The sequence below is a fragment of the Mandrillus leucophaeus genome, unplaced genomic scaffold, assembly GCF_000951045.1.
Source record: "Mandrillus leucophaeus isolate KB7577 unplaced genomic scaffold, Mleu.le_1.0 Scaffold1007, whole genome shotgun sequence".
NCBI lineage: Eukaryota > Metazoa > Chordata > Mammalia > Primates > Cercopithecidae > Mandrillus > Mandrillus leucophaeus.
The window spans coordinates 629,278-647,670 of NW_012098177.1; the positions used below are offsets into that span (position 1 = coordinate 629,278).

At 39.1% G+C, this 18,393-nt stretch overlaps 1 long non-coding RNA gene across 1 annotated transcript; it reads right to left on the bottom strand.

Moving 5' to 3' along the window:
* Positions 1-498: 498 nt before the first annotated feature.
* Positions 499-13,588, bottom strand: LOC105535143. The gene is made up of 2 exons (XR_001005387.1): positions 13,091-13,588; positions 499-1,330 (listed from the first exon to the last, which is right to left on the bottom strand). It is a non-coding gene; the product is annotated as an uncharacterized LOC105535143 (long non-coding RNA).
* Between the last annotated feature and the right edge of the window lie 4,805 nt (positions 13,589-18,393).

The window sequence follows — 18,393 nt, forward strand, 5'->3', positions numbered from 1 at the left end:
TCTCACTGAATGTGACTCTTACTTTGGTTTCTGCCTCTTGGCTGCCATGTCAGGTTATATAAAGTCATATCTTTCAAAGTATAAAATGGATATGTTCTATATAAATGTAAGGTATTAATTAGCATCTCCAAAATCCTTGCTCTGCTAAATGTTTATCTAAAGAGAGACTTCTTTTTCAGTGTTCATGAAATGGTATTCTCTTACACAGCCCAAAGAAGTCAGTTCCCACAGACACTTTAATGTAGCTAAAAACCACTTGCCCAATCACATCCTACTCCACTTAACACATAAATAGAGGGTGAGAAAGAGTCCACTCCAAGCAGCAATAAGCACATGGTGCTCACCCCAAAAGTCCTCCCCTCCTGCTTAAAGACCTTCCCCCGCTTACTCAACAATAAAAGACCTACCCTTCCTCCTTACTCAACAATAAAACGGCAAGGGAGTGTTATGTCTTAGTACATTCAGGCTGCTAGAACAAAGGATCTTAGACTGAGTGGATTATGAAGAAAAGAAATTTATCTCTCACAGTTCTGCAGGCTAGGAAATCCAAGATCAAAGTGTTGGCAGATTCAGTGTCTGGCAACGGCCCAAGACCTGGTTCATAGCTGGCCGTCTTCTTGCGCATGTGTCTTCACATGATTGAAGAAATGAGGGATCTTTCTGGTTCTCCTTTATAAGACCATGAATCTTATTCTTGAGGGCTTCATCCTCATGACTTTATCATGTCCCAAAGGCCCCACCTCCTAATACTGTCTTCTTGGGGGTTAGAATTTCAACATATGAATATCGGGAGGAACGAACATTTAGAACGGAGCAGTGTAGAACAAACAATGGTTCCCTCTTCAGCAGTCTTGTGACTCAAGAAGAATAAAAACTCTATCTCCACAAGAAATTTACATTAAAAAATGTAAACACCTTTCATCACTTTAGAGTACTACTTAAAGATTTGCTAAGGTTTCACTTCAGTGAAGGAATTCAATGCATCCTGCTATTACAAATCTAGGTTAAGGTAAAAAGTAATTGTTTCTGATGGTCAGTGACTAAATAAGCCATTTCAGGCTGAAACTTCTGTGCTGTTTCTTACTCCAAACAGTTTCTCATAAACTTCTCTGTGACACACTAAGCAACAACACTTATAAACTCAATATACTCTCATGGGCATATGTGGGTTTTCACATCACCCACAACATTTCTTTTATCAAGTGCTTCAGTGATTCAGAATCTCCACTATTGTTAACGGCTCATCAGTATCAGTCACCCATGCTTAGCTCAGACAGAAGCTACTGGTGATATACAATTCCTGAGCAGTCTGCTGCAACTCCATTCTCTCCTGCAAAGCACATCAGAATGCAAGCGACGGTCTTAGTCCATTTGTGCTGCTAAAACAAAATACTTTAGACTGGGTAATTTATACATAACAGAAATTTATTGCTCACAGTTTTGGAGGCTGGGAAGTACATGATCAATGCACCACAGATTCAGTGTCTGATGAGGGCCTCCTCTGTGCTTCAAAGATGGCACCCTCTAACTGCATCTTTACATTGTGGGAGAGGTGAACAAGCTCCCCCAGGCTTCTTTTATAATGGTAAAAATATTCTCATCCATGAGGGCTCTGCCCTCATAACCTAATCACATTCCAAAGGTCCCACCATTTACTACACTCACCTTGAAGGTTAGATTTTAGCACATGAATTTTTGAAGGACACATTCAGACCCAGCACTGAGAGAAATACTACCACTAGAATAAACTTTAAATCATTTTAATTGATATTATAAAAACTAACTCATTCACAACTCAGTATTCTAAGAATTATTAGAACCAATACACTTTATGGTCATTAATTTAAACAACTCGATGCCAGGACAGGAAGTTGAAAAGTGCTGCTCTAAAAGGAGACAACAATGTGCTAAAAAGCATGTGGACTTTTAAAGGATTGTCATGTTCCGTTTGCGATTGGAATTCTGGTTGCTAAGAGGTTCAGGCATTGTTGTTAATGTGTCAGTCTCATTCCACACTCCACTCAGTCTTTACAGGGAAGTCTCTGCGTGGGATGAAGAAGTCAAGAGATACAGGAGAGATAACAGAATTACACTCAAGTCTGATAATGCCATACAATTTCACTGGAAACAGCAAAGATTGAGGGAAGTTGAAGTATTCATTCTGTGTGGTGTTCATTCAGCCAGATCCTATTAAACCTGAGCATCACAAATGCTCGTGGGAAATTGAGGAAACTATAGGTTATAGAAGTAAATGGATCATTAAACAGAAATGTAAGAAATAGTTGATGGTCCCTGTGGACACATGGTCTTTGGGGATCTGTGACTCTTTTTTGCTGAAACATTATTTTGGCTTGTGATATTTTGCTTCTGAGCATTTTGGGCTTGAGCATGAAGAGTGGTGATGGTAGAGGAGGGAAATTAGTGTAGGTAAATGGAGAGAAGGAAAAGACTGAAGGAGAGAAAGGGGAGAGAGAAAAGAAACTTGGAGGTAGTGTGGGAGAAAAAGGAGTTACCATTTATTATACACATTTCCTAAGAACTTGCACTGTACAATCTTTTGTTTAATATTCACAACATTTTCTGAAATAGACAGGGTTTTTTTATAGAGGAAAAAAACTTAGAAGAGCTATCTTGTCCAAAGCCACCAAGCTACTAAGCTGGGTCACAAACCCTGATCTCTCTTGCTGGAGCCCTGTGTTCCTAACTGCTGTATCGCTCAGGTTCCTGGGCCTTTTGGAGGGTCTTCCTCTCTCTGAGGATGGAGTTGGGTGTTGGCAAGTTGTTTAAGAAGAACTCCTTGGGTCTGGAGAGTTCAGAGGAATCAGAAGTGAGAGAGTTGGGAACTGACTCCAGGCTGATCTTTTTGGGGGAGGGAAGGAGAAGAACTGGGAGATAACATGGTGGTTTCCATATCCTTCCAGGGTGTTCTGAAGGTTCACCAAGATAAGAAAGAAGATAGGCACTCAGGAGAGCACTACATAGGAAGGAAGGTTTGCATTTGGCTGTAGCTTTCCTTGTGTCATGGATCTTAGGAGTTAAGTGTTTTAATGTGGAAACAGAGGGATACGGAACTCTCAGGCTTTGAGAATTCTCGATTTAACTGATCAGTCTCATTTTTTTTCAGACACTCAGAATAGTTTTGGTATATAGTTTTGTGTTTATTTCTTTTTTTTTTGTTTGTTTGTTTTTTTGTTTTTGAGTTTTTTATTTTTTTTATTTTTTTTTATTTTTTTAAAATTTATTTATTATTATTATACTTTAAGTTGTAGGGTACATGTGCATAACGTGCAGGTTTGTAACATATGTATATTTGTGCCATGTTGCTGTGCTGCACCCATCAACTCGTCAGAAAAGGGGGGAGGGGGGAGGGATTGCACTGGGAGTTTTGTGTTTATTTCTATTCAGACTGCAATTGGTTGTGATGAAGTCCAACAAGTAGGAACAACTGTTTGAAGAACTGGAAACAGGAGAGGGTTTTGAAAACACATTCATCATCATCATCATCATTATCATCATCATCATCATTTTTAGGTAGTAGATTTTTCTTCTCTCTCTCTCCATCTCTCTTCCTCCCCCAATTTCTCCCTCTCTCTCCCCCAACTCACTTTCTTTCTTTCTCTCTCTCTGTCCTTCCATCCCCATCCTCTCTCTCAGTAACTTCAGATCTAAAGATTAACCAGATTTGTGATTTTTTAGTGAATGAGCACCATTATGGTTTAAGTCCTGCAGACTGGACCTTGCAAGCTACTTCTTTCTCTGCTGCAGACTCCTGTATAAAAGCTGATCAGAGTATATGTGCAGTGATTGAACCACGTTAAGTATTAACAAACTTTTCCGCACCACTTTGTGACACCACAGAACAGATTCTTACAGAAGTAGTTACTCTCAGCAGCCACAACACAACTTCTGACTACCACCGCATAGTCATCGCAATCCGGAAGTGCATACAACAGATTTAATAATCTTGGCAATGCAACTTTTGGAAAAATGGATGGACGGTGTTTTTACTAATTGCTGAAACATCACAGAGTATGTTATACTTAAAGCTAATGATAAATACTCCAGCAAATACTATAGTTTCTATAAGATTCTTGATGTAGGCACTGAGTAGATACACCTATTTGCTTTCACTTCTAAATAAATAGTCAAAATAATTTAGGCCTGTGCTTCTCCAATATTATCATATCAGGAGATTTTGTTACATTGCAGATTTTGATCCAGGTGATCTGAATGGGGCCTGAGATTCTGCCTTTTTAGCCGGCTCTCAGAGAGTGCTGCTGCTGCTGTTCCAGGGCTTCATAATTTCAATACTGTGCCAAAGAACCCAAATTAAAAAAGGAGAACAGTCTAGAGTAAAAAAAAAAAAATTGGTTGCCAGAGTCACGTACATTTTTTTGTGTACATTTTCTAGAGTCCATGTGTAGAACCTGACTACAAATAGTTTTTTTTAAACTAATGTGCACAGTAGCTCTTCATCCCACTTGTATGAGAACACATCAAAATGGCAATCTGAGGGTGTAATCATCTATTTTTAATAGCAATGTTTTCAAGACCCATTTAATTAAAACAAACAAGAAAAGATTTCCTTTCTTTGAACCCACAAGTCTGATAAGCAGCCGGCGCCATTTCTTGGTGTAATCTTAGTAAAACACATCCCACAGCCCAAGAAGTTTTTACGAAACCATTCAAATAGCTTCAACCATTCTCCTCATTCTATTGTCCTATTATTTAATACACAGACACACACAGTCAAAGCACATACCCAGTTGTGCACACACAAATGTGCACAGACAAGCCTACACATTGTCTAAAGGTATTTGTACAAACATCACAATATCATTACTTTTCTTTATCTTGTATTCAGGCACACTACATTTTTGAGACTTGTCAATAATATGCTGATAGTGAATTATGTTTTTATATAATCTATGGATTCAGTTTTTTCAGGAACTGCCAATTTTACTCCAATATGATTCCAGTATGCTGAGAGAAAGTTATTCCAACTAGAATGTGCTGAAGGGATGGATGTGGCTTCTATGCAGGGCATATTTCAGCTTTTTCCAAATAACATTCTTGTAGAGATTACAGGATAATCTGGCAGCCAGACCCAGCCAATTAAAACAGTAATTGAAATGGCTGAAAATGTTTTCCTTGGCAATTTTTTGTTATTTTGCTTCATTTTGGGTTTCCTTGAATAACAAAAAAAAAATAGGGTCAATCATGAGACTCCTAATTTATTTTCTTGGTTATCTTTTCTCATCAAACAGAAAAGGGCTGCTGTGGAGCTTAAATTAAAACCTGAAAACTGTGGTGTGGGGCGATATGAAGGTAGGCATGAGAAAACATAAAATGATTCTTAAGCTAACACAAGTAAATCTCCTCTGAGCATAGAAGATGTGGGAGTTTCTGTTTTAGGTGGTAAGAGTGAAATGGGGAGGGGGATTCAAAAGGAAATATAATAAAAAATACAGAAGAGGCTTTCTTGTAAAATATAGGTTTAATTTTCTGGAGATTAATAGGTACTCGAAAGTTGAGACTTATAATTTTAAGACATCTAACATAAAGAACTAAAAATCATTTATGTACCATAACTCTCTTCCACTGAAATCAGTTGTGTACTATTGAATGATTAACCATGTCTGGGGTGACAGAGTATCTGATGATTTTTAGTATTTGCCAATTTCCATAGTGTAAACACTTTTATCACGGCTGATTTCAATCTACCAACCTGGCATTGATGAACATAGAGCTGGAAACAGATAGGTACCATCAATTTTGCAAGGCTCTGCAAACTGCTCCAGCACACTTCTGACGAAAGTCATCACTTTACAGAAGAAGACAGATATGAAAAAGCAATCTCAATCGACAGCAAGTAAAAATATCAATAGAGGAAATTAATAGGCAAAGATAAGCATCTCACAAATTAATCTAAGTTCTGCTGATTAAAATGGCAAAACTTGAGAAAACCCAAATTATGTAACTGATTTAAAGAGAAAAATAATTTTTCATGTCATTCCATGACGTCGCTTCTTTCCTTTAAGGCTCTACTTCTAAGCTCAATTCCTCTATGAACCCCCTCTGAAGAAATCTGAAATTAGTCATTGTAACCATGTTAGCATCCTCTTGGAATTATGATGATTTCAAAATATCTTACTAGTACTGCATCTAAGTCCACACATTGGAATTCCTTGGGAGCTTCCATAAAGTAACAATTCCTTGGTCCCACCCAGGACCAACTAAATTAGAAATCTTGGGTGGAGCTCAGCATCCATAATATTGGAAAGCTCTCCACATACTTAATTTGCAACCAGGAACGAGAACAACTACACTATACATTTCTTTGTCTATATTTTCATTGAAAGTGCTCTACAGCAAGGTTACGTTCCACTCTCTTAAAGTATCGCCCTGTAGCTGAGCCATATGTATAATATTTTTTCTTCCTTTATTCCTTTTCCCATCTGCATTGCACTGACAAATGTGGTGAATAAATAAAGACTTTTGGTTAAGTTTCAAAAGGAATAGAAATACAATGTCTTTTCTATGGATTGTAGATTGAACTTATGTTTATTCTTATTTTCTTATTTTTATGTTTCAAACCAAGCTCAGAAATTTTTGAGAGGGATCTCAGTCACCAGCAGCATGTACTAATTAATAATGATTTTCAATTATTCCACACAACACATGCAGAACAATTCAACCTTTTACTTAGAAATGGAAACTAATTATAAATTTGATTTAGTGAATAATTAACTCATGAGATTTATCTACATTATGCTAACATGAATATCTTTATGCAAAACCTACAAAGGAAGCAAAAATTAGCTCATTAAATAATGTTAAAAAATATATATATACACACACATTAACAATATAGGTGAGGTCTTAGCTTTTCCCTGAAAAGACAAACCATACAATGATATAGCATGCATGTTTATATGATTAACTAATTTATATTCTTCTTACTCTAAAAAAATTTTAGGCTGTTCAGAAATGATTCCACCCTATTTTCCCATGCACAGTCATCATCATTAGTGGCTGCATTGATCAAAGTTCTATCTGTGAATCTTGGAAAGCCATGCTTCGTGTGTAGAAATCTACGCCACCCTTAGGCAATGCAACAGAGCCAAGAACAGCAAGAAGCACAACAAATAGCAGCTGTGGCTCTTTACATGTGTGGTACCATTTAAGCTAATGCCCAGGATATCACATAATTTGTCCAAAAGGTGCAGCTGCAGCAGCTGGCAGACTGTTGAAGGTGGCAAAAAACAGAAGGCAGAAAATGGCACCAATCCTTGCCTCTCCCCAAACCCACTCAAGTTTTTGCAGCACTACTCTGTGCAACGTTCACAAAGAGTCATGGTCAGCATTTGGGCAAAACATGCAATATGACTTGGTTGAAGAGCAGATGTCATCATTTGACTCAGTCACTGGTAGGTGCATCTGAAATAAAGTGTATTAGTTCACCACTGCTGCATAGCAAACTACCCCAAAGTTCAGAGGCTCTAAACAGCAATCACTTATTGTTTACACCTATTGTGGGAAGGATGGGGTTCCGATGATCTAGGTTGGACATGGCTGGTGGCTTTGTTTCTCACTGTGATTCTGTGAATTGACCAATGCATCCCTGGCCTATGTGTATTCATTCTGGGGCCCAGGCTGAAGGGGTAGGAGTGACCAAAAGGGAATCTTCTCATGTCAGTGGCGGAGATGCAAAGATGCAAGTGGAAGTACACTTGCAGAGCTTTTAAGACCTAGGTTTAGAACTGGCAGATTGTCACTTCTGCTCGTATGCTGTTGACCAAAACATGTCACATGGCCAAGTCTATATTTAAGCAGGGAAGAACCACACGTTTCACAGGAAGAGACCATGGAAAAGGCATAAATAGTTTCAGGGACACGTAAAGAGAATTAAGTTCAACATATTTATCTGAAATATAAGCCCATTAGTTTTTACAGAAAAGAGTGATGATTATGATGACAACAGCAATAGTAATAATAGTAGCTATCTTGTACTATGCATTTACAGTGGTCCAGGCACTCTTCCAAACTCTAGATAGATAGATAGATACATACATACATACATACATCTTACATACATAAATACATAGCTAGGTAGATAGATAGGCAGATGAAGTTCCATTTAATTCTCACAATAATCTTATAAAATAAGTACTATTATATCCTCTTCTTATAGGCAAGGTAACTGAGGTAGAGAGGGGACTTATAAGAAATATAATGGATTATTATTATTATTATTATTTTGAGACAGGATCTCTCTGTCACCCAGGCTGGAGTGCAGTGGTGCAATCATGGCTCCCTACAGTCTTGACTGCCCAGGCTCAAGCAATCCTCCTACTTCATCCTCCTCAGTAGCTGGGACCACAGGCATGCTACAAGCATGCCTGGCTGTTTTGTGTGTGTGTGTGTGTTTTGCGTAGACAGGGTTTTGCCATGTTGCCCAGGCTAGTCTTGAACTCCTGGACTCAAGCGATCTGCCCACCTTGGGCTCCCAAAGTGCTGAGATTACAGGCATGAACCACCATGCCTGGCCAATAATGGACAATTATTAAATTAGAAGAACAACATTTGCTAATTTTCTTAACCTATGGTACAGGCATATTATGTGAATTATGTTCTGTAACTTTAGGATTGCTTCCCATGATATTCACTGTGTTGGGAGTAGAAAAAGACAACCTGGAGGAGCATGCCATGGTCATTAAGGAAGAGAGACATGAACATGATGTGCTCATCTTTGGGATTTACCTACAGAATGTGCACATCAGTAGAACTTAGTAGCAGTGACCACCAAAACAAACTGGTAGACTGAGGAGGAATTCAATTTGCTTTCTATTTCTTTCAGGTTTGAGGCCTACGGAAATCTGTACATTGAGGAACCTGTGGGGTTTGAAAATGGAAATCCTTTGCTCGTTTATAAATTAGAGCACGTTGGGAAAGACAAATTCTACAGAAAGGGGAGAAGTAGAAGCTGTTATTTCCTTTTTAGCAGTAGTGGGCAATGTGGGGAATGGAACAGACAACAGATATAGGGTTTTACAGCAGCTTCTGGGAAATCTGCTGATAACCTGCCCCAGTGCCACAGCTGTTGCTGAGATCAAGAGTCATGGAGTGGTTTCCCATGATTCTTGCAACTTCCTGAATTCCTCAAAGGTTACAGTGGCGTTGTCTGGCCCTCACTCCTCAAATGGACTTTTTTGGTGCCTAATTCCCTATGTTTAAGTCTCCTCCTGGTTGAAGTCACTAGTTAACTACTCTAGTTGATGAAACGAAACCTGTTTCAGGTGATGAGTGTTGAAAGCTTATAAACATGGATACATTCAAACAATGATGATACGTTTGTTCAAAAGAGAATGATTATCTTAAAGATATCCTCCAAAGTTAAAAATTGATCAACAGAAAATGATATCTTAATAATCTAGATGTTAAGGATCTGTTAACAAAGATTAGGATATGCGCCAGGCAAACGAGTTGTCAAGTGGAAAAAGGTGTACTTCACAATTAGAGAAGATCACTTAAAAACCCCATGTTTTAAAGGTATAACCGACAAAAAATAACAGCACATACTGTATGTATACAACTTGAGTTTGGAGATAAGTACACATCTGTGAAATTATCACCACAATCTATGCAATAACCCTATCCATTGTCTCCAAAAGTTTTCTCTCACCCTCTTTATTATTATTATTTGTGATAAGAACACTTAACATAAGATCTTTCCTCTTACCAAATGTTTAAGTATATAATACAGTACTCATAACTACGGACACTGCACTGTACAGTAGATCTCTAGGGCTTATTCATTGTGTATAACAGAAACTTTGTGCACTTCGAGCAACAACTTCCCATTCTCTCACCACCCCCTCCAGCTTCTGGTAACCATCATTCTATTCTCTACTACTATGAGTTTGACTGTTTTAGATTCCACGTATACTTAAATCATACAATATTTGTCTTTCTGTGCCTGGCTTATTTCACTAGCATAAATGTCCTCCAGATTCATCCATGTTGTCACCAATGGCAGGATTCCTTCTTTTCAAAGGTTAAATAATATTAATCGTATGTATATACCACATTTCTTTATCCATTCATCGGTCGATGGACATTTAGATTGATTACATGTCTTGGTCATTGTGAATAATGCCACAGTGAACGTGAGAGTTCAATTACCTTTTTGAGATCTTGCTTTCAATTCTTTTGGATCAATAACAGGAATGGGATTACTGAATCATATGATAGTTCTATTTTTAATTTTCTGAGGAGCCTCCATGCTGTTTTCCATAGCAACCGAAGCAGCTGCACCCATTTGCATGCCCGCTAACAGTGTACAAGAGTTCTCTTTTCTCCAGATCCTCACCAACACTTTTTATCTTTTGCTTTTTGGATAACAGCCATTCTAATGGGTGTGAGGTTCATTGTGGTTTTAATTTGCATTTCTCTGATGACTAGTGATGTTGAACATCTTTTCATATATCTCTTGGCCATTTTTAGAAAATGCTATTCTTGAATTTATTTTCAAAATATACATTGAAATCTGTTTTTGAAAAACTTAACAATAATCATGAAATTAAAAACTAGATGTGTCAGTCTCAAATCATTTAATAATATTCAATCAAGAATAAAAAATGTAGAAAGCAAAACTCATTAGTTCTTTTATTTACTCAGCAATTATTTCTTGAAAAGCTGTAAGTGCTAAGCAGTACTTAGGTGCTGGGGGAAGCAACAGTGAGCAAAAGATTTGAAGACAAATCCTTGCCTTCTTGGAGCTTGGTTCTAGAGTTTGATATAGACAATAAAGATGTTAAGTACTAAGATGCTTACATAGTACTTTAAAAAGAAGATCATTACAGCCAGGCGCGGTGGCTTGCCTGTAACCCCAGCACTTTGGGAGGCCAGGGCGGGTGGATCACCTGATGTTGGGACTTTGAGACCAGCCTGACCAACATGGAGAAACCCCGTCTCACCTAAAAATACAAAATTAGCGAGGTGTGGTAGCACATGCCTGTAATCCCAACTAAGGAGGCCGAGGCAGGAGAGTCACTTGAACCTGGGGGGCAGAGGTTGCGGTGAGCTGAGATCATGCCATTGCGCTCCAGACTGGGCAACGAGAGCAAAACTCCATCTTAAAAATATAAAATAAAATAAAACAAACAAACAAGAAAAACAGAAGATCATTACTCTGAAAGATAAAATGAATGAGGAATTCTGGGGTGTTAAGTTTGCAATTTTAAATAGGATAATCAAGGTAGGCCTTATTGAGAAAGTGATATTTGAGTCAAGACTTAAACTAAGCAAAATGTGAGCCATGGAGATAACAAAAACAAGATTTTTCCAGGCATTGGAAATTGTTTTTGCAAAGGAGCTGAGGCTGGGATGTGCCTGGCATGTTTGGGGAAGGACAAGGAAACCAGTGTTGCTTAGGTGCAGAGTTTCTGTGGAAGAAAAAAAAAAAAAAAAACTCAGAGGAAATAACTTATTTAAGAGTTAAATTGAACAGTTAGCTAAATAGCAACAGAGGAAGATCTAAGTGTTTCCAGTTATTTGGCTTTTCTTTTTTTTTTTTTTTTAACACCTTATAAATTTGGTTAGCTAATTAATTAGCTGGGTAGGAAGGTAGGTGGGTAGGTAGGTAGATAGATAGGTAGCTAGCTAGTTTTAAGGAGATAATACATGCACACCAACCATATACATTTCCGAATTTCTGGTGGTCTGAAGGAGTGCACAGTGAAAAGTCATCCTCTCTGAAGGATCCAATGTCACTAGGTCTCCTATGTATCTTTCCAGAGACATTCCATGACTCTAATATACACTGCCAATTGAGGTAATTTGGAAAAGCAGAGTGTGTCACTGAGATCTTGACAAAGTTTGCTTTCATAGATGCACCTTCATCTTTGTGCAGTAATTACAGACCCCGAAAGAGGAGGTCAGCCCAGATGGTGCTCATCCCATATGGGTCGGGTGGGGCCTATCTTGTGAAGTCACCAAGCCACCTCATGAAGAAGTTACCTGGGTGTGGCCACTATTTATTCTGAGAGCTATTTTTGTTCCCATATCCAGAGGAAGATTCCGTGGCTGTCGTTTCTTGTCATTTTCTCCCAAGGATAAGGAGTGATTTCACTGCATGAATGAAAACAGGTGTAATGAAATTAAAAAACAAACTGTAGTCAAAAATAAATAAATGCAATAATAAAGTGAATAATAAATGGAAAATTTCTGTGTTTCACCAATCAATATGGACCAAGGACAATGCATTCTTTGTTTGACACAAGTTAGAAATCCAAGTTTTTCCTCTAAGTGCAGCCAAACTACATGTAATACATACTTCAGGCCTTCAGGCATTTCCCTTGTAGGTAAACAAACAGCAAGCCATAAAATCTTCTGTATTTCTTTGATGTTGCAGACGGTCTTCTGTTTTATCATGGGCTGCAAGTCTGATTCTGCTCTGTGAGATGTCTTGCATAATTTTCTAGTAGTATCAATAAAAGTGCCATACAATCAGTCTACCTCTCCAATGATAGTAAGATAAAGGATGTTGCTTTCTTCAGAAACATTACTATGGCCCTAGCATTGTCATCACCCAACAGCCTATCTCTATAACCACTACTATATTTTCTAAGAGACATCTCTGGGATTAAAGTGTATCTTTAGCTTTCTACTGGTGTTTCCAGTCCTTGAATTCCCCCAACTTGATTTTTCTTAGCCTAAAAAATGACCTAAATTTCCTTTTCTTTTACATTCTACCTCTTTCCTGCCTCACCTAACATATGTAAATCACCATAAAAGTTGAGTAGTAGCTCTCCTGTTTTTCCCCTTAAGTTTTTTACTTACTCGAATATACACTTATTCTAGAAGGACATTTTGATTCTAGCATGCCCTCAAGTTAATGATATCATAATGTATGCTTCTGACTCAGTTTGAAAATCCAAATAGATTAATGACAGTAAAGTCTTTTGAGAAAGTAAATAAATATATTAAGGATGCTTGAGAAACAAGTAATATAAATACAGACCCCCAAAACAAGAGAAAGCTGTGATTCAGTGATAGCGTTTTTTGGCAGTCTTTACCTGATTCTTACCTTGTTCTCCCACTGTACTGCCCACTCCAGGCTTCTTTTCCCAGCATAATCTATCCAGATCACTTGTGTTTACTATCCAAGTGTAGCTCTCCAGGCTGAGGTCCAGGAAATAAAGCTGATGTTGTCACAGGTTCTAATGGGTTAAATAATACTTGGGCACTGCTGGATGCCAACTAGCACAGTTTTCTGGAGATGATGTCTTAACTGGAAGAATGGAATCCATTAGTTGGAATTTCAGTTGCTGACTGATCAACAGAAGAAATATGTGGGATAAGAATGCCTTCTGGAACCCCTTAAGTCAAACCAGCTAGGAAATTGCCTTCTCGGACTGCACGAGGAGTCTACCGAGATTCTGATTTTCTTAGATGTACAGCAAAGAACTTTAAAAGACCAAAATAGGGCACAAGAGAGTTATCATAGTATTAGTATCAACTTCAGGTGAGAATTTAGTCATTAAATATAATTGACTTCCTATTTATTAAAAATGCTGGCTTTCTGAAGTCATTCTATAAGGAAATGAATCTGTGAGGCATGACTTGTGATCACAGCGGGGGTGAGGAAGCCCTTCGGATGCAGCTTCATGGGGAAAGCATGAGGAACAACTCCACTGGCTTCCTATGTGAAACAGATTTACCTCTAAGATTTTTTTAAAGAAGAAGAAATAATTTATAACTTAGAAATTAAAGCTGTTGAATGCCTCATCAAAGATGAGGCAGCACTATCCATTTCAAGGATTATAAAACAAGAGAATTATGATTTATAGAAATGAAATAGAACTTTTTCTAAGGGAAGCTTATAAACTTGAGACTACATATTAGACAAGCTCACAGGTTTGGGGAAAAGGGATACATGTGTAAGCCTCTCATGTTGGACTGAGGAAAGGAAAAAGTTGTTGGGTCTTGAGTTTAATTTTTAAATTTTTTGGTGAGTAGAAATGAGCTCATATAAATAACATTTCCTCTTTTGTGCTTTGCCTAAACTATTCTTCTAAATTGGGATCTTTAGCCACACCAATCCCCAGAGTTCCTCAGATTTCTGCTTCAGTGCTGCTCATGTCATAAACAGAATTCTTATAAAAGCATTTTCAGAATGTAAAATCCATAGGGGTTCAGAGATGAAGCTATGTTTTAAATAGATCTATATTATTAGTGAAAACGTGGTATAGTACAGTTCACAGCACAGACAGCCTTAGAGGTCTGGGTACGAGGCCCAGCTCTTCTGCTGGCCATGTGGCAACGAATGCTCTGTGTCTCTGATTTTTCATTGGTGAAAGAAGAGGGATGAAATGAATGGCTCCTCAGTTATCTTCCAACACTGAGAATCTGCCTTTGTTATGTAAGAGTAGCCTGGCTTTCACTCAGGCCTGATCATGAATAACAATCTTAATAGCGGTGAGTAATGCATAGAGTCACTTTTCCACAACTAGGAGAATCTTGTGTCTTGAAGAAAACGTAGGAAATCATATCACCTTGTCCTCCATTGCCAGTGAGGGCTGCATCTTCATCCTTCAAATATGCTCTTTCAGGCTGATCTTAACAACTCTTTCCAAGGGGCAATCTTCACAACTTCTATGTCCTTAATGGCAGAAGTTCTTCCTTACGTTTGGTCTGAATCTCCCTGCTGAATTTGCAATTTATTTTCATTTATCCTATCCTTAGCAGAGAGGGAACACAACTGGGGCACACACTCAAGTGCTATCTATTATTAATCTGAGCCACAGTAAATTTGTTTGTACTAGAGTTTCTGGGGTCTTACATTGCATTCCAGTGAGATGATAGAACCTGATCCCTTGATGGAATGTTCTCTGTGAGGTCTAAAATGACTGAACGATAAAGGCTCACAGGCTGGCAGGAATCCTGAGCAGTTCTTGATAGTGGTCACAGGAAAGGGCATTGTTTCTTTGGCTGTCCAGTCTCCTAGCAACCTAGCGTACAGCGGCTCTTGACACAGGGCTGTCTGAAACCCCACGTTTAGAACTATTAACCTATTTCTTCTAAAATTAAATATGTGCTCCGGCAATTGTATTTTAAAAATCTGATAAAAAGGTAACTTTTCCAATAGCACCTGGTGCTTAATAGAGATAGGGAAAACTGATGAAAGGGAGCATAATTATACCATCTAGCCCTACCCACTGTTTTCTGAAAGGTGAGCTCTCATTATGCCCATTTTACAGAAAAGGCAGATGGACACACACTGAGAAACAAACAATGCTAACAATATCAACTGTTTAAGAGGGAAATGTTTAGGATTTGGAAAAGAAAATGAAAGGTTTACCTTGCTGACACTCAAAAAGTAATAAGAGTTCCCTGTTCACCTTCTGCCTCCTCCTAGTCGTGTGGGTGTCCTGTGAGAGGCAGGAGGAGGAAAAAAGTGGTATTCCCTGGGGATGGACTTTCCCAGCCTCCTCCGGAGCAGTCCAGGTTTGTGAATCAATGCAGGGGGTGGGGGTGGGAGTGGGAGGGGTTGGCCAAGCAAGGCTTTCCCTTTACCCACACAGGCTGTGATTAAGAAGGCATCCATCTGTCAACAGAGGCTCTCAGCTGTATTTCCAGCCCAGCTTCCTCCCAACTGACTCACTCAGTGATGCCACAATCTAATGTTTATGACCTAACAGATGATCACCATGGAAGTAGCACAAACCTTGGACTGTTGAGGAGCAAAACCAGCGTAGAGGAGCTGGACAGTTTAGGAAAAGAAAAAATGAAGACCCTTATTCATAAAGACCACATGTTAAGACTGAACATCCCATCCCTCATGTGGGCACTTCCACCAGTTACTAAAATTGATATTTGGATGCCTTCGTGCCTGTTAGAGAACCCAAATAAGGATTTAAGGTGACCGAGTACAAACAAATAGCATGGCATTTAGAAATAGAGAGCAAGAAATGGAAGGGAAAATGTGTATGCAGCAATTTAATGAGGTTTGGATTACAAGTTCAGTTTCCTTATCTTTTTGCCAGCATGTGGCAACGGTTCTAAAGGAGACAGAAAATGTGCCGAATGCCAGGAGAAAGATGAAGTTCCCCCAAAACTCAACTTTATAAACAATCCTGGTGGAATATTCACAACGTGGAAGTCAGGATAAACTGGCTATTCCACCCCGCACTGCCCCCCATGAAAAGAAAAGACTAAATGAATAAGAAAGCCAATGGAAATAAGTGCTTTTTAGTAAAGATCATCGCATTTGGTGCTGTGAGTGGCAGGAGGCCTTGGCACAGACTTGGGAGCTACATGAGGACTCCGGTGGCGCGGTCAGGGTGAAGTGAGCCTGACTTCCTGGCCTGGCCTCCCCAGACTAATAATCAAAAAGAGCTGCCCTTCCCCAGCCCCAAACAGCCCTGTGTGAACAGAGCGTCTCCTAGTAGTGCCTGCGGCTTACGAGTAATGTGAGAGTCTTTTTATAACTGTTGAGGTTTAATGTAAAAGGAAGCTCAGAATCAGCGGTAAAGGGAGGGGAATGTTGTGAACTACAGACCATCTGAAATGGGGAAAATCATAAATACCAGAGTGTCTGATTATTTGAATGTCTCTTGAAGTCGAATAATGAACCTTCTTCATGTTCTGCTTCTCTGGACTTGGCTCCCTCTGACAAATTTGCAGGCATCAGGGTCTGTCTGGAATTCATTCCAAGTTGGAGGGATATTTTTTCCCTTGACATTTTGCAGCTGAGACAGCCGGAGCAGGAAGCTGAGGAGCGTAACATTACCAAATATGTCCTTTCTCCTGCCCGTAAGTTTTATTTCCACAGGAAAAGAAGGCAGATGCTGGCCAATGAGAACTGGCCAGTAGAAATGCAGCCACAGCAGGCGGCCTCTACTGGAAGTGAGGAAATTGATCAGATGCCATTTTTCACAAAAATGGAAACTGTTCTAGGCACCACCAATTAAAATTTGTGCTACGCCGGAGGAAGAAGTTTGACAGCTTCCTACAAGTTGCCCAGCTGTTTCAGGGGAATTGTTTATCACCCTATTGGTCTCATTTTCTCAAGAACGCTGGAGTGGGAATTAGAGAGCCGGCCTTGGTTGCTGACCCACTGTGCTTTTGACCAGATCATTTCTCCTAGGATGTGGGGGAAGCTTCAGATGCTTTATTGCTAAAATGAAAGTTTGGATGTGATGAGCTCCCAGATCTCCTCTGGGTTACCAAGACTGTGGTCTCCAAGCTTCTTCAATCGCATGTTTCAACCACTAAAATAAATCCAAATATTTATCCAGATGCTTTTCTTTACGGGTCTAAGACACTAGTCTCGAACTATCATATCTACATGGACTAGGATATAACATAAGTGAGCAAAATAGCTGCAGATCGCATACCCTTTGCTTGCATATTAAATACAGTCAGTTCTCCATATCCACGGTTCCACTCTAGCAGATTCAATTAACCTTGCATTGAAAATATTTTTGAAAACAACAATACAACAATAAAAAATAACACAATTAAAAAAATAAGACAACCATTTACATGCCATTTACATTGTATTAGGTATTATTAAGTAATCTAGAGGCAATTTAAAATATAGGGAAGATGTGTGTACCTTACATGCAAATACTACATTTATACAAGGAATTTGAACAATCTGTGCATTATGGTGTTACAGGGAGAGTCTTAGAACCAATCCCTTCCCCAAACCTCACCCTCATCCCCACCCTGCTGATACCAAGGGCCTGATGAATGTAAGAAAGTTCTTTTTTTTTTTTTTTTTGAAACAGACTTACTTTGTTACCCATGCTAGAATGCAGTGCTGTGGCGTGATCTCAGCTCACTGCAACCTCCACCTCTTGGGTTCAAGAAATTCTCTGCTTCAGCCTCCCAACTATCTGGGATTACAGGTATCCACCACCATGCCCAGCTAATTTTTGTATTTTTGGTAGAGATGGGGTTCCACCATCTTGGCCAGGCTGGTCTTGAACTCCTGACCTCGTGATCCACCCACCTCAGCCTCCCAAAGAGCTGGGATTACAGGTATAAGCCACCGCACGCAACCAGAAAATTCATTTTTTTTTCCGATTTTTTTTTTTAAATTTTATTATTATACTTGAAGTTCTAGGGTACATGTGCATAACGTGCAAGTTTGTTACATATGTATACTTGTGCCATGTTGGGGTGCTGCACCCATCAACTCGTCAGCATCCATCAGCTCGTCATTTACATCAGGTATAACTCCCAATGCAATCCCTCCCCCCTTCCCCCCTCCCCATGATAGGCCCCGGTGTATGATGTTCCCCTTCCCGAGTCCAAGTGATCTCATTGTTCAGTTCCCACCTATGAGTGAAAACATGTGGTGTTTGGTTTTCTGTTCTTGTA